Consider the following 17,756-nt stretch of genomic DNA (forward strand, 5'->3'; position numbering starts at 1 on the left):
CCAATAAGTGGACAAGTTTTTAGTGGCAGCACTATTGAGGTCTGGGAGACAGTCGGCATTCATACTCTCAAAGACCTCTTCGCCAATGGGGCGTTAATGTGCTTTCGAGTCCTCCAAGAACTCCACAACCTCACCAGTGAGGAATTCTTGTCTTATGAGGTTCTCAAGGCGGCACTAAAACAACTTTGGGGGATCCAGGGACCAGAACCAGCCCAAGACCCATTATTACAGCCTGACATTTGGAGAGACATGGCAGAGGCCTGGTGACGCGGCTATATTAGGCCTTTGGGAGAGAACTGCTGGCTGCATTGACCAACTTGCGGTCTGCCTGGGAAGAGTCACTGGGACAAGCACTACATGATGCGGAATGGCTTAACACTCTGGAATATCCCACTAATATACTTTGTAATTGTGCTTTAAATGTATTCAATTTTGTATCCTGCACAGGCCCTACTTGATTCCCCAGTGTTTGCATCAGCTATACCCCCAAGTGCCAAATGAATGTCCCTGCTGTAAAAACAAGACCAGCAGATGCAATACACATGTTGTGGAAGGGCAGAGTACTGGGGAATTACTGGGCATGGTACGGTCAAATACATCTTGTGCAACACAAAGAGATTGACTGGAATCAGCACAACAATGCCTCCTAGATCTGTTTGATGTCCCAACACTAAAAAAGCCAAGACTCATTTTAAAGACCTTGCCCTACTCCTAGCAAACTGGGCAGTGCTGATAAAGTAGAAATCGCCAAAGCCCCCATCTCTACTGCAATGGCGGGTGGAGATTATCAAATGGACGTAAGCGGAAAACATTGCTATTTACAAAAAGGAGGGGCGCAATCTACGGAAATACCCACTCGCCTCACACTGGGACGTGATCCAAGATTTCATAACCCACCCTGGCGATGACACCAGACTATCCGAAACAACTTCTGCCAATATCAATATTCACCCACTGTGATCCAGGCAGACAACATCACAGTCTCTCACCCATCCGCTGTTCCTGCATTAAACAGACCCATGCATATCCAACACACAAACACAATCCCCCCTGCTTAGAGGATTACATGATGCCCCCTTTTAGCAGTGGTGAATCTCTGGAAGATCTGGGGAGGATATATTACAGCTAGCAAATAATTATCTTTGACTCAAAGAAAAGAATCTTGGAGAGAGCATCAGAACATGAGCCTCACAAGCCGAACCCAGAGATGGACTGGAAGACCCTTTCTGTATCTTCCCCAAATCCAATATTGTCAAATAGATAAAAGCTTGATGTGACGTATTGCATTTCTATTCATTTGCAAATATGCCATGAGAAAGTGTCAATAAAATATATTTACGAAAAATGTACAATGCGAGGAGGCGGTGATGGTAATATAGCGCTCAACTACCCATGCGGAGTTTCTGTGACGGAAACTTCCGGAATCTGCAAGAAGCCACAAAATTCCTACCACCCAGCATTGCCCCTCCTTGTGCTAATAAAAAGGCTGCCCCACTTGTGCGGCTGGGCCTAGTTCCGTGACAGGAACGCATCAAACCAAGGGCAATGGGAGCGCTAGAGCAGAGACTCCTGTTGACCTCGGTTGGATCCATTCCTGTCACTGGCACACAAGTGGGGCAGCGTTTTTAATCGGTACAGGTAGGGCAATGCTGGGTGGTAGGAATTTTGTGATTACTGCAGATTCTGGAAGCTTTCAACACAGAAAGGTAGGGAGAATGCGTGACTTCAGGCAAAGATGGAGGTTTGCAAGGCATTGAGGGTAAGAAAATACTGTGTGGTGCATTTTAAGCACACCTCCCTTAACTTCCCCAGACATCTGCTTTTCAGAAGTGACTGAGTCTGGTATGGTTTCCAGGTAGGAACCTACCCAAGCCCAAAAATTGCAGTTGTTCACCACTGCAAGTGGGCTGATATTGGAAGATGGCCAAGCTCTGCTGGTCCATTATGTGAAATTAACACCCAAAAGGGTAAAATCTCCTGCATGCCATCGGGATGAGATGATTTAGTCAGCAGTGGCAGCAGAAAGACTGTGCACATGTGGGGAGGGGACATTGCCATGCGCATTCTGCGAAGTCCCCACCCCTAATACTCCCTGGTGCCTACTAGGTTTTCTGCACTTCTGAGGGGAAGATGAGGGGCTATTGCCCCCATCTGCACCCCAAGTGGGGCAGAAAGACTGTGCCCATTTTTTTCTAGGGGCATGGGTGCATGTTCATGCCCATTCTGGGCAGACCCAACCCTAAATAATAAAAACAAAAGTCCTTTGCGGCTAGTGTCCATTTTTCTAGGGGGTTGGTGGCATTGTTATGCCATTCTAGGCAGCTAAAATACCCCACTAATTAAAAAATATATATTCCCTGGTGCCTAGCAGGCTTTCTGTCCCCTTGAGGGTGGGAGGGGCAAAAACACTGAACTGTATCCAAAAAATACAGGGGAAGCAAAAGCCCTTGCGCCCAAGGGGCCACTCCCCCTCCCTGGTTTCTAGTGAAGTGGATCTCTTCTTGGGGGATCACCCTCCTTGGGTGAGCAGGGATCCACGTGGAAGGTGAGTATTGAAAGGGAAGATTCTCCCCTTTCCAACTATACCTTTCCCGTCTGGATCGGTGCTTGGAGGGCTGAGATAGCTCCATGAGCACCAATGCAGAGAAAGTGAATGAGCCCATCTGTTCATTTCACTTTTGTTTTCAGACAATACCATTCGTTTTCAGCCATGCGCACTGATCGACATTTCCCTGAAAACTAAAAAAAAAAAAATGCCTCTGGAGATGAGGAAGCGGTTTTCCAGCTCCAGGTGTCCGCACCAGAGGTATTTTCAGTGTTGTGTGCATGAACAGCTGGGAGCCGTCGGATGCACACAAGTACTGTGGCGTCAGACGGCTCCCGGGCGTCTGACGCACCGAACGGGTTAAAACCTATTTGCCGGTATTTCTCAAAGTCATTTTAATATTTAAATGACAGTCTTTATGCTGATGACATTACTCTTTTCTCCAAAATGTACTTCATAATAGTTATTGATCTATTCCTTCATCCTTATGTTGCCAGCTACACAGGGCTAAAGTAAGGTCATAAGCTTTGGAAGACGGTTTTCTGTAGCTTGACATCTTTTGATCCAGAAAGACAAATATATGCGGAGTAAGTGAGCAGAGTGCCAGTTTTTTTTAATTCAGGACACATGCAATCTTTCTTCAACTATCTGTTGTGAAGAAAAACAATATTTTTTCCATTAAAAAATCCATTCACAATGTGTTAAATATTGAGCTAGTCACAAATGTGACATTTGTTACGGTGAGAATGGTAAAGAATATTTTGGGACTCCCTCACTGTGACCCTAATCCAACACTAGTCAAACATGCAATTTAGTATTTCACCCGGAGCAAAAGAAATGCATCAATATAACATGGGTATAAGTAAGTAAAACACACATTACATAATTTACAGTTAGAGAGAGGATATGGTGAAACAGCCAGATTTGAATTGTGCACTGTTTGAAATAACACTCTCTGCAGAGAGATCACCAAACCTTTGCCTTTTACTCTCACTTTTTGCTGAATTCATTTGGTTGGCCTTAGGACTCTGCACGTTACCACTGCTAACCAGAGCTAAAGTGCTTGTGCACAGTCACTACAAAATGGTTAAATTTACCTGTCTAAGGGCCGGATTTAGATGTTGGCAGTTGCACCACCACGCCCCATTGGAAACAGGACTGAAAAGACAGTCACATCGGTGGTCTTCCACCTGCCGTATTTAGATGTACTGCGGCTGAGCCGCAGACTGCCACGATGCAGTGCTCTGTCTAACTATTAGGCAGGCAGGTTCCCACCAACCGAATTTAGATGTTACGGTTGGACAGACACTGTACTGGCAGCAGTTTGCTGTTGGAGGGAGGGCATCGCTGAACGCAATGGACATCGGACAATGCTAGTGGCTGTGGAAAAGAGGCAAGTCACACACACTCCACCATTCACCTATCCGTCCCCCTGCATCACACATGACAACACGCCACATACATACCATTATCCACTGCCATTATACCACAACACCTAAAGGCCACAAACATACATACACCCATCACACAACATACACACACTAGTGACACTGCACACACGCATGGCACAACCACATCAACCAACATGCTTATCTACACAAACACGCACACACAAGCACATCACGACAGCCACACAATACCCTGCATCTGAGTTCTGCATGCAGCAACACAACACACACAACATCCATGCCATATGCAAGTGGCACACCTACTGACACAACCACATCGTCCACTACACCTCCATCTACCTCACCCAGCCAATTGCATCACACACACACACGTACATGCACTAACTCACACACAATTCAAGCACAACACGACAGGTACATGTCCCCTTGCAATGTGCACACATTGGCACAGTTGACAAGTGTGAATATACTGTCAGTGTGGTGCCAGCATTCATTTGGCAATGAATAGTGACATCATAATGATAGTTGTGTACGTGTTCGATATGTGCTGTGTGATAGGGTGTCCCAACCACATGCATGTCACAGTAATTAAAATAATGTTTAAAAAATCTGCAGTGGTTCAACGCCCCTAGGCAGTGTTTGCCACCCATTTCCTCCCCTGCCCCCCCCCCCCAAAAAGTCTAAAGTCAATGAGCGTTGCCGACCTTTGTGTGCAGCAATTTGGGGAGGTGGGGGTGTGTGTTTTCACCAGGGTCCTGTGGAAGTAGTGACAGACGGTCGTATCCAGCAGAAACGGAAGTTGAATTGGAAGAATTGGTGAGTTTTCACCCCCTTTCCCCCCAATCTGCAAAGTAAGAAGTGGAGGTCAGATCGCCACTTTTCGCTTGCCAGTATGGCACATCCAAATCCGCTGACAGTAAGTGTGGCTGAAGTCCTGCCATCAGCCACTCTTTCCTCTGGCAGATAGGATTCCTTGGCAGAGTCGGCGGGACTCTGGCGAGTTAAAGTCTATGGGACTACCAACCTCTAAATACGGCAGGCGGACCGTCATGGCAGCGGGTGGGTTTTCAGTTGGAAAACCGATGGCGGGACAGTTACCACCAACATCAAACTCATACCACTCTATGAGAAACTTAGGGCCTAACATATCCAGGGCCTGTAAACTAACAGCTACTAGTAAGGCCTACAGCACTTATTGTGCCATCCACTTAAGGAGCACCTTGAAACTTGTCCCAGGCCTGCCATTGCAGCCTGAACGCAGTGTCACACTGCCATGGTGACTTAACATTTTAACCACCTTGCCAAGTCTAATCTCCCCTGTTATTACGTGTAAGTCACCCACTAAGGTTGCCTCTAGGTAGCCCATAAGGCAGTGTGCAGTGTATTTGAAAAAGCTGGACATGTGTTTTTAAGTTTTGCATGTCCTGGTAGTGAAAAACTGCAAAATTAATTTTACACTGCTGTGAGGCCTACTCCTCCCATGAGATTACATTGGTGATTCCATATTACCTTTAACAAGCTGTAATTCCTATTTCAGAGGAGGGGGATATTTCATGTTTGGTACCTACGGAATTGTAAAGAAACTCTTTTATGGTAAAGTCAGATTTTTCATTGCAATTTTGAACATATGACTAGACATCCACAGTTGGTGCGTTTATCTTTAGGTGCTATTTTGAACCATAAACTTTAAAATTTCATTACTCCGGTTCTACTGATTAGATTTTTGTCATTTGGTGTCAAATAATTTTTTAAAATTTACTCTACTTTGCTAAATTGGTTTGTAATTTTTCTTATGTTGTGTTTTCACTTTATTACTGTTTATGTGCTGCATAAATACTTTACACATTGCCGCTAAATTAAGCCTGACAGTTTTGTGCCAAGTTACCCTTGGTTAAGCACACGTTAATTTGTGACTTTTTGTGGTTCACCCTTCAAAGGACTGTGGCTGTTGCTGGGTCATACACCAGTCAACCAACAACCCAATTTTTCACATGCACAAAATGTGAAGAATCATTATTTTAGGTGCACGAGGTTATTTTTTTTCTCTGTGACAAAGAGGACCAGCAATTGTCAAAAGAAATGAGGCACGAAGATGGGGGTTGCATGCAAGCTGAAGGATAACGTCACTGAAATCAGGTCGAAGGTACAAGTATAACAAATGCATTTGGGTGAAATTCTCTGTCCCACTCAAACCTCAAAGCCATTTATTTACTCGTTCCTTTTAATTTGTCACCTATTCGTTTATAAAGTTAGACACCACCGGGAAAGACAATCAAAAGCTAAATATTTTTTGTCCAAGTGCAGTGGTCCTTCAACTGCAGAGTAGTTGTGTACACCAAATTACGAGACAGGCAAATGCAAAAGTATGATCTGGAATCTGACTAAGTTAACTTCCTATTATACAAAAAAATCAAATGTTATGGCCAGACTTACCTCGAGTGCCAAACATTCTTGCAGCATTAGAGACAGAATCGGTTGGTAGCCTTACTGTTTTACTAAATAAAACAAAAGCTCTAGGGTCATCATTGAGCCAACCCATGTCTGGTTTGTTTATACTTTCCAAATTCTTTAATGCGGGAAACAATCTCAAACCTAGGGTTCTGCACCAGAAAAAACCCATGACAGCTCCTCTAAGCTTCCTTTGCTGCAAGCAATTTGAAGTCCAGAGCTTTTATAAAGTAGATGAACAACATATTTTTCCTCAATCAACACCTCTCCAAGGCCCACCTGTCACTCTTCGTGCAAAGAGACTCATAAATCCGATTGACTGGTGTACCGTATTCTTTTACAAGATTCAAAATAGTTTGGAACCTTCCCAATGGTATCTCATCCAACCTCTTGGGAACTAACAGAATCAAAACAATTCAATGATTTATAAATGTTCAGGCATGGAACTTTAGGACTTGGACTTCCTCTTTCCAAAGGTACACAGCTAAAAGCTACCACAGAATGAAAGTTAGCAATTATTGGGTTTTGGATCTGAATTATTAGAGCCCTTGCCTGAAAGCCAACCGTTTCCTTCAAACCATGGAAGACAGCATTCTGTCAATTATTTTGTTGACTACTTTTCACCCCTTACAGTTCCCATTTAATGTGATGGGAGAGGGGAAAAGGATACCGCCCGACGCCTTAGGAAATCATTACTTTTATTTCACTGATCTACAACCAAAATGCTCAACAATATTTTTGCCAACAGTAAAATAATGCATGTTAATTTCATTACTTTTTTTAAAGTTACAATTATTTCATTTTTGCAAGCACTATATCATGTTTTTCTGACATATTTTAATGTAGGATTAACTATTCTTCTCCTAAGGAAGAAATGAACCTGTCGGAGGTCTTTTTCTTTCACTACTTTTTTTAAACAAAAAATTTATTTTTAAGCTGAACAAAGGCATCACTTCTATCGAAAAGGGAAGTTCATTGCATATAAAACATCAAATTTAGCACTTAGAAAAATAACTTTGAAAATACGCATTCTACTACTAAAACAATATCGCGAACTGCATCCATCGAAAGTGCAAAAATGACGCCTATATAGGAGAAAAGTCACAGTAATGCATATTTATGGAAGAACAATAAACGTAGCAACGGGCACACCGATAAAGTGCAAAAAGATCTAAAGTGCATTCCAAAAAACCATAAAAGCAATCGAAGGTAAGTTTGTTCAAGTAAAAAAAAACAACAAAAAAAAAAAACAGCAAATCGAATTATGGCAAAGAACAAAATAAAAAATATTACATGAGCAGATTTTTATCAGTGACCAGGGTCTTCCACTACTACTTACTGTAGTCTTTGTTCTATGGACATAAATGTCACTAAAAGGACTTTAAACTGAACATCCTGTATCTACATGACATTGCATCTTAGTGCAAGCACCAGTACAGAATTGGTGCCACGCCACGGCTGGAAGCCAACATTCTCCAGATTTACAAGATGGTATTCAGTTTTGTATTCAAATTGATGAAGGACCATCCTGACCACTACTTTGACCAGATGAGTAGGACTTGACATTAAACCTTAGCTATTATGTTAGAACCCCATATAGCTCTCTTGCAAGGATATCAAATGCACATTAACTGAATTTTAAAGACAATTCCAAGGGATTATTTACAACAAGCATTCTGAAGCTTACTAGTGGTGTCCAGCTGCAGGTTCTTCAATATGGGGGAGGGGTGTCGCCCCACCTCCCCTGCCAGCATGCAAACGTGAAAAATAAAATATATTAAAACTTTTTTTAAAATCATTTTATTTTTCTTCACAAGACAAGCGTGCAGGGCGGGTCCACGACGATGACAGCACTGAAGGAGGAAGGGTGGGCACTGCGGTCAGTGCGCATGTCGGTTTGGCAGGACATCTTGGGACGGCCAAACTAACATGCGCACTGAGTTCTCTACAACCTGAGCTGTGTTCCTGGGAAGAGAACAGCAGGCACACGGTCCCAGTCCACCTGGGAGTGAAAACCCAGCCCGCTTACACCAATCGCTGTGCTTCACTCATGCTGGGTAATGTCATTACCCAGCATGGGAGAAGCATGTGGATTGATGTAGGGGAATCTGGGAGCCTGTGCGCTGGCAGCAGAGGAGACCGGCAGGTAAGTGCTTTTTTTGTGATTTTGCCCTTGTGCAGCCCCACCATTTTTTTTTTTTTTTTTAACATACCAGCCGCTTTTATTTTGTTAACATATCAGCCGCTAGTGGTGGTTGCCTTTCTGCATGGACACAAAGCTCTCTGTGCAAACCGAGATTTAAAATAACGACCACCAGGTGGCAGCAAACGATATGAAAGCTGCCACAAAGGGCCTGCAATTTACTGTTCTCCGGTCGGATCTTCCCAGCAACATTGAAATCTTTTCCTGCTCGGAAAAAAAAAAAAAAAAACATAAATAAATAAATAAACACCCCTTACAATTCAACTGACACCATCTTTCCTGACAAAACTTCAAATGGAAGTATTCAATGCTCTGTAATCGTGAAAATCTTTACAATTGATCAGACCTCTGAGCTATGTGATAATTATCACCCCCACACTTCGCAGCTGGGACCCACAGCTCGACCCTTGCTACCTCGAACTCCCGTGCGCGAAAAGATGAAAATTGTTACTGTCCCAACTTGTCAATCAGCTGGGTGCCACCTAGCAACACGCCCTCCGAGGCCTTGCTCGTTTGTCCTGCAGGCTCAGGGGCGTAGATGCTTTTCTTCACTGGGCTCTAGTACGCCAAAAGTTCAAGAAAGTAGCACTTTTTCAACGTGCTAACCAGGACCATTTTATGGATTTTTGTGGCCCTGGGCCAAATGTATATTCAAGGGGGGGTGGGTGTTGGGGGGCGTTCAGAACAGCTTTTAATTTATGAACCAATTTTGGGGCCTCCATGCCGTCTGTGGCCAGGTCACAGGAACACTCGAATTCAGTTTACCTGTAATTTTCAGGGATAATGAAATCTAAAGTGAATTCTGAAAAAAACATAAAAGCAATCGAAAGTGCGTTTGTGCAAGTACAAAAAATATTAGCAAATTGAATTAGTGCAAAGACGACAATTAATGAGATTACATTAGCAACACAGCAGTAGCTCACTCAAATTACTGCAAATAATGTCTGTGACACCCTCGGATTTCTCATATGTGAGGAGGTCCTCTTTTGATCCAAAAGAAACTTTTTATGAATGTTGCATGAAACAAACACCATTTCTCTGCAAAATGGCAGTAATAGACCCTCACACATCACTCTTTTAAAAATAAAGAAACCTGAATTTAAAACAATCCCTTTAAGAAATACTCAAGTTCATTAGGGCAAGACGCTGCAGAACGGAGCAGGCTCTATCAGGGGCCCCCTGAAAGGCTGGGGCCCTGGGCCAGAGCCCACTTTGCCCAGGTCTTGAAACTTCTCTGCTGCTAACTGTTCCAGCCCTGAAGTCATTCACAGTCAGTGTTTTCTTTTTACTATTTCCGTTTCCGCCACAATGTTCCTTTATAAAATGTAAATTAGCACTTGTATAGCGCACTACTCACCCGTTAGGGTCTCAAGGCGCTGTACTCATACCGCTATGGAACCCCTCCTGGCTTTTCCCTGTGAGGCACCCACTCCTGAGCACCCCCAGGGTGAAGTCAGGCATCCAAGCGCTGTTGGGGCCGTTGTGGAGATTAAGCAAGCTATTGCCCAGAGTTGCAGAGTGGGACCCATGAATTAGATTAGGCACCGAGGCGAGAATTATCTGGTCAAGGGGAATTGAGCCCAAAACCTGCCAAAGCGGGACTTGAACCCTGGTCTTGAGCCAGATCTCTGCTTCAGGGTCTGCCGCTCTAACCATTGAGCCACACTTCTCCACAACTGTGGCACCACAAGGATATCCAACGTTCACTTGCCTTATCTGTGATATAATCTTATTTACTGTTTGCTTATGCATGAGGTCTCAATGCCCTCCATGCGAGGTCATGGGTATTATGTGGCAATGGAAGACAAATTTATGCGAAGGAGTGTCAATCATGTGTCAAGAAAAGGAAAATTATACATCTTCATGTGTGCATGTTCTGTGGTCGTGCTAGTAGTCCATGTTGGCATTTTAATATGCATCAATTCTGCCATTAGGGCCAGTTTGGCCTCGAAATGCAGCAAACTACACAAGAAATGGTACAAGTGAGCTAGTCTGCACAAGGCCTTCGCACTGTGTGGCACCACGTGACATGTTTTTATTAACTTTTGAGCCATGAGAACAATATATATTTTTTGTTAATGTAAGCAAATTACCTGCAGGTTGTGGATTTGTGGTAAGTGCAGTAAGCCCACAATCATTAAGAAAAAGCAACACTCCCCAAAATCACACAATTCTAGTGGCCCTATTTATATTAGAGGTGAGCAAGCCAACAAATTAAAAGGGAGAGCCGAGCCAACTGTTTGGCTCTGCGAGCCCGTGCAAGAGGTGAGCCCTGAAAATGTCTCCTATGTAAAACATGCAACAAGCATCACTTAAAATATAATAGTCTGTTCAGAATTCAAAAAAGTACATTTCCTTAACATGTGGAAGCTTTGACATTAATACATCACATTATAGCACTGCACTGAGAAGTTCTTGTTAGAAGTGATAGTTTTTAAACACGAATCATTAGTGAACTAGGAGGCAAACCAGTTGTCATGTAAACCCAGAAGATGGCGAAGGTTATTATAAACCTGCATTATTGTTTATTAAATCAAAAACAACTGGTTTTTGGACAAATGGTGTTTTTAGCTCTCATATTTGAAAGTGCTTTCACATGGGATAATGAAGAAAAGGGAGTTTAAGTGAAACAAAATATTTGCCTAAGATCACACAATTTAAGTAGGGAAGCTGCAGTAAAATCAAGTTTTCTGGTTTCTCTTAGTATGAATCAAACACTAATTAGGTATCTGTGCGTCTTTCCTTTATTTTGCTAATGCTTTTTCTTTACCTCTTTGTGCTATTTTGTGGTTTTTATGTGGGACAAACTCGACCCAAAGGCACTGAAGGGTTTTACTGAGCATCAATTACATTACATAAGGACACATTCACTTTTTTCTTTTTTTAGGCACGGGGAGATTACGTGTTTTGTCTTCAATCACAGGATGTTGAGTCGATGCAGAAACTCAAACCTGGTTCCCCAGTTCCAAAGTCTGCAACTCTGGCCATAATACCCCATCCTGGGTGGAGGGAGGATGGCAGGCAGGAAGTTGGACTGGCCTCTAGGGCAACCAGACAGTGCCGAATGGGCTGGTGTAACAGGACAATGTGTGGGCTGTTTTTTTGCTGTTTGTGGACCAGTTTCATGGCCTGCTGAGCCTGTTTTACTGTTAAATTCCCAGATATTAAAACAAACTTTGCCTGCAGCAAGCTTAAATCTATGCAGTCTTCGATACCGTGCAAAACACTCAGACAGATTATCTTTACAAGTAAAAAAATGCCCCAATTTGCAAATTTAGACTACTTTTTTAGTTTCCTTATTCACTAATGAGGACAATTTATATTTTACTGGTGCCCAGGTCTATTTTTTTTCCAGTTCCACACTGGCATGCAGAAGCCACATGAGAGCTCTGCTCGCTTTGGACTCAAGTTTCCAGCAGGACCTCAAGCTGAGCCAGAGTTCTTTTCACCTAGAACCAAATTTAGTGGTACCAACATACTTTTCTTGCTGCGACCCTCTCCAGCAGGGGGTGCACTTTTAAGCAACTGAAGGTATGTTTGACTGGTAACACAGCGGAAAGAAAAATCATGAAAAATGTGACACAAAAAGTAAAATACAAAATATGTCGATCAAAAACAAAATCGTATAAAGATTTAAACGATATGAATAATCCAAACCAGACAATAAAAATAAATATGAAGAATCAAATTTTTAACAGACCTTGGTCACAAAATAGAAGAATGGGAGGGCTTTAAAAGAACAGTGGTCCTGGCAAAGCAAAAGTAATGGAGAGAACCTGATATCTGCAAGCTAGAGCTGGGTTCTAGCTGTGAAGGGGAATGATAGATAATGAGGTGGTCAAAGGGAAGGAATGTTTTGCTATTTTTTTTTAGCCATGCTGTACAGCATAGCGGCTGCAGGTACATCATGGCTTCAAAGAAGCGGTAATGCATCACTGCGTCATTTTGTAGGCATGCTTGTGCGAACCACACACATGCGCTTGCCTACAAAAGGACACATTTTTATTTACTGGTCTGAGATTATATGGTGAATAAAAAACAGTTGCACAAAAACTAAAATAATTAAACGATGAGTGGGCTGTGGAACAGGGTTGGGTCGGGGATTAAGCAACATGGTGGAGGCGGAGAAAACATGATTGGAAGATGGGTGGAAGCAACAACGAGGAGAGAACACAGGCAAAACAGAGTATTGTGGAGCATGAGGGGGCAGAAGTATTCAGGAGAGAGCAACAAATGGCGGTGGGTAAAGAAGAAATGGACACAGAGCGAAGTGGGTAAGCACACGACAGAGACAGCTGAAAAAGACATGCAGTCTCATGGAGTGCTTAAACAAAAAAGAAAAAGTGTTTTCCTAAAATGAGCAGAGGAAGCACAGAAGCCAGCCAGTCTAAGAAATGGCAATTTGGCTGTGCACCATGGAAGGGTCTATCAACATTGATAAAAAAAAAGCCTTTAAATAAGAAGCAGCCAAGTGAGTGACAGAAAAGCCAACCAATGGTATGCAGCGGCCAGTCTCCAGGACCCTGTATGTTCTTGGTAAGCATACAGTATGTATTTCGCAACCAGACAGTGCAGTTTACCAGGATCGACCTAAAAAGGCAAAAGAAGGCTGTGCAGTGTGTCGTCATGTGCAATGTAAGCCAGGAGAAGGGAAAACGTGGCACACAAAAACAGAGCGGAGTTTGTGGAGTCTTGTGAGAGGGAACATATAGAGATGTGCAAGTCAGCCATAAATCGTGCATATTGCAATAGAAATATAAAACATTTACAATAAACAAAGCTATTCTTCAACATTAGAATGCATCACTGCGTTGAGTAACATTTACAGACAGTAAGTTTCTATACATGAACTTAGATGCATTCAAGGGTACCATATGCCACTATGACATTGCCATGAGTGCCGGTAAACTGAGGATATGGGCAATATTAATATATGTGAAGTAGCACTATTGTCTATTAATCAGTATATAGATGAAGTGTTTATCCAGGGCATCTCCATAATGGAATTACTTCAAGGTGCACTTGACTGGGCAGTCAAGAAAAATGAGACATGAAGAAAATGATTAGCCTAGGATCCCACAATTTGATCAAGAGGGAAATCTGGTGTTTGAGCAAAGACTTCCTGGTTACCCACTGCAACTAAGTTACTACATGGCTTTGTCCACCTCTCTCACATTTAACACTAAAGGACTATGGTTTGCAAACAATTATTTCGAGAATTAGTGCACATTGTTCAGTAAAAGTACCTATAAGATGTTAAATAGGTCAGACACTATATATATATATATATATATATATACACACACACACACACACACATACATCTATATACATACATATATATACATATACACACATACATATATATACACATATATATACATATACACATATACATGGGATTCACCACTGGGGCGTTATAGTTAGGTCAGCATTGCCATAGAAAATGCCTTTTTTGTTTGGCTTATAATTTTGACGCTGTTTGATGAATGTTCAGAGACTTTCCAAAATGATGGGTTTTTTTTTGCCTAGTTTGTGCAATGGAAGCTTCGGGTGATCTGTCAAGATGGGCTGAGAAAAAAAAGAGGGTATCCCAAAATGCAAAATTCCCATTAGTTTGCCATAAACTATTATCAGAAGCGTTTTTACAAAACTGCTGAAAGTAATTACATCAAATTTGGCAGGAAGCTACATTGCTGTCCGTAGATTGTGCTGTTTGCAATTTGGTGTCATTCAGTAGTTTTTGAGAAATTAAGGTACATAAATATCTGTAGATCTGAACGGTTAGGTTTGAGGGACTTTCACTCTTTTTTTTTTTAAGAAAGTGTTCTCATTGGCCCAGGAGCGAGCACTCTAATTGGCTGTCAGCAACATGAGAAAAATGTTACTAGCAGCCATTACAGGACTTGGGGACAATCTTCTGTCCTGAAGTTTACAAAAAAATACTATAAAGGGCAAGGTAGAGATACCTTGTCCCCTACGCAACCGAAATAAAAAAAATAAAAAAAATGTAAAAAAAAAAAAATGAAATTTTTGCCACAATCCTGCAGGCCTCTGACGGGATCCTGGGTGGCAAAAAAATAAATAAAAACTAACTGGCAGCCCGCCAATAATTTAGTAATTTGGGGAGGGGGCGTGAGTGCCTCCCCGCCCAAATCCATTTTGGGCTTCCAGCTGGGGAAACCAGAGGGCTCTCCCCTGCAGCCTCCAACATCATGGTTGGGTGCAGTGCTTAGTTTGTAAATAAAAACGTGCCGGTGCTCAAAGTATTCCTCTTAATCCCGGGGCACTGCAATTAAATGTGGGAACACGGAATACTGAGGCAGCGTAATCCTGAAGGCATCTTGGGCCTCTTCAATCCATTTAAAGCCATTTCCTGCCCCTTTACCTTACTTTTGAAGCTTTCTGCTTTTTCCTATTGTGACGCTTTTTCGTTTTTCTCTTCCTCCGTCTTTCCCATATTTGTCTTTTGCTTGCAGGAAATGCTTGGCGCAGAAGAATAAGCGCCGGCCCTCAAAAATAAGTGCCGGTGCTCAGCACCGGAAACAACAAGCACAAATTAAGCACTGGTTGGGTGAGTCAAAAGTTAAGGTCAACTGCCATGGAGTGCGGTTCCGATACAAAAAGTGGATTGGGCCCCATCAGCACTTACCTTCGAACTTTGAAAAAGTTTGAGAGAAATATGTCTGAAGAGGTAGAAGTTCAGCGGGGCAAGGCTACAGGAGTGTCTGAGGAGGGAGAGTCATTGTCGTATGGCCATGGAGTGAAGCCACAGTGAAAATCTTTACCTTTGGAGGTAGCCATCTAAAATCTCCAGAAGGATGAAGCAGAAGGCTGTAGCTGAAGACAGTTCCACAAGGTTGGATACCCCTTTGGCGAAGGGCCACTGAAACCGATTTGCTGCTGTAGAGACAAACGTAGTTGGAGAAGTCGTGAAGTCTATCCGACCAGTGATGCACCTCGGGCAGGTAGATGAGCAGGTTGGTCCTGGTCTCCTCCTGGTTCTTAGAGCACATTTTGGCCAAATTATGTCAAAGTCCTCAGTTTTGGAGAACCATTCTCTGGGCACCTTTAGCCTCACAACCAAGGGTCCATGAGTGGATGGAGACTTCTTGAGGGGCTCAGCACACACTCAGGCTGGCTCCAGGTGCAGATCCAAGATTTTGGGAGCCAGTTACATGTCTGTGGCTCTGAAGAGGAGGCCAGCAAACTAGCCCTTGGAGTCACTTCTGGTAGTGCTGGGTGCAGAGGTAGATGGAGGGCTCAGCAGCAGGGCTAGCCTCTGAGGGTTCAAAGCAGTCCTTCTAGGTAAAGCAGCAGTCTGGCAGAGTGCACAGCAAGCCACATCAACAGGTAGTCCTCAGAGTCCTTCTGCAGGTCCTGTAGTGAACTGAGGAGTGGGTCTGGGGGTCGTATTATTATAATCTGGTGCCCTGCTCCTGGAAGGTGGTGGAAGATTCTGAAAAGGTTCTTTGAAGTTATTGGAGTTTCCCGACTCCCCTGCCCTGGCTCCAAGCTGGCTGCAGGGACAATACAGTGTGTGTATATTGTGAGGAGACAGTACGCAGCCTATCCAGGTGCAAGGGGGGCAGTGCTCAGCTCCAGCTCCCCCCCCATCCTGCAAGTTGATGGCTCGTTGAGGCTCAGCTAATTCCACTATTGTGCGACTGTGTTGGAGGAATTCACAAAGTCTAACTTTCAGCTACCCCCAGTCATGTGACCGAAGACAGGCTGCAGTTACAAAGGACTAAGGGCAGGTAAAGGCCAACTTTCTAAAAGAGCAAAAACAAGGTGATGGATAGAATCCTTAAATTAATCTCAGCTACTAGCATTCACTGTGATTCGCATCCCCATCCATTTTCTTTTTGCCTACCATGCCACCCCAGTGAGGACCCAGCCATATGCAAATCAGTCTTGACCCTGCTCCCCATGGGAACACTCCAACCTGAACTGAAATGGTGTGGTGGGCAAAACAAAACTATGGATTTAGGCCCAGATCTTTGACTGGAGGTTAATGTTTGACACTCTTCAGCATTTCGTCCATCTGTTCTTTTTCCAACTTTCTAAAAGTGGCATTTTCAAAATTGCAATGATAAATCCGACTTTACCTCTAAAGAGGGTTTACTGTTACAATTTCATGGGTATCAAACATGACATTTTGACCTCCTCTCATTTAGGATTTACAGCTAATTAAATGAAATAAGGAATCCCCAATGTTATCCTATAGGAAGGGTAGGCAACACAATAGTGAAAAATGAATCTGAGAATTATTCGCTACTAGGACATGTAAAACTTAAAAGTTCATGTCCTACCTTTCAATTATGCAGCACCCTGTCCTATGGGCTACATAGGGCCTAACTTAGGGGTGGGTTATATGTAATAAACAGAGTTTAAGGCTTGGCAAGGGAGTTTAAATGCCAAGTTGACAAAGCAGTAGGACACTGCATTTAGGCTGCAATGGCAGGCCTGGGACACGTTTTAGAGTACTACCTAGGAGAGTGGCACAAAACGTGCTGCAAGCCCACTAGTAGCATTTAATTTACAGGTCCTGTGTAAATGATATACCATTCTACAAGGGGCTTACAAGTAAATTAAAAATGCCACTCAAGAAAATGCCAATCAAACCATGTTTAGGGAAGTGAGCACAAGCACTTTAGCACTGGTTAGCAACAGTAAAGCGCACAGATTATTATGGTCAGCATAAGCAAAACTCCAGCATAAAATGGGAGGCAAGTAGGCAAAGGTTTGGGTGGGAAGACCACCTTAAGGCTGATAGATTTAACATACTGCAAATAATAGAAATTAAAACATGGTACAAAAAACTACTCCAGCATCTAAAAAATTGATTCCACAACAACTAACATAAGATACAGCCTTGGAAAGTTAGTTTTTGTTTTGCAGGTTCTGTAAACACTTAAAGTGATGAAAGAGACCACTGCAACCCCTCTAGTGTTTTTTTTAGATAAAACAATCAGTCAACTATTAATGCTTGCAGGTACAGCAGTCTATAATATACAAGATGGCTATCCGAACAAGTAATGTCAGATCCCTTTTCGAGCAGGGGTCTGAATAAAAACAACTCCCAATTTTTGTTGCCAGTGAATTGACTACACAACACTAACTGACACACATAAACCCAGTGCATGCTGTT

The 17,756-nt window shown here is 42.9% G+C and overlaps 1 protein-coding gene across 6 annotated transcripts in view; it reads right to left on the reverse strand.

Moving 5' to 3' along the window:
- Positions 1-17,756, reverse strand: part of GRIP2 (glutamate receptor interacting protein 2) — a 654,787-nt gene that overhangs the window by 43,833 nt on the left and 593,198 nt on the right. The gene's annotated exons all lie outside the window — the stretch shown is intronic.

The sequence above is a fragment of the Pleurodeles waltl genome, chromosome 9, assembly GCF_031143425.1.
Source record: "Pleurodeles waltl isolate 20211129_DDA chromosome 9, aPleWal1.hap1.20221129, whole genome shotgun sequence".
Classification (NCBI taxonomy): domain Eukaryota; kingdom Metazoa; phylum Chordata; class Amphibia; order Caudata; family Salamandridae; genus Pleurodeles; species Pleurodeles waltl.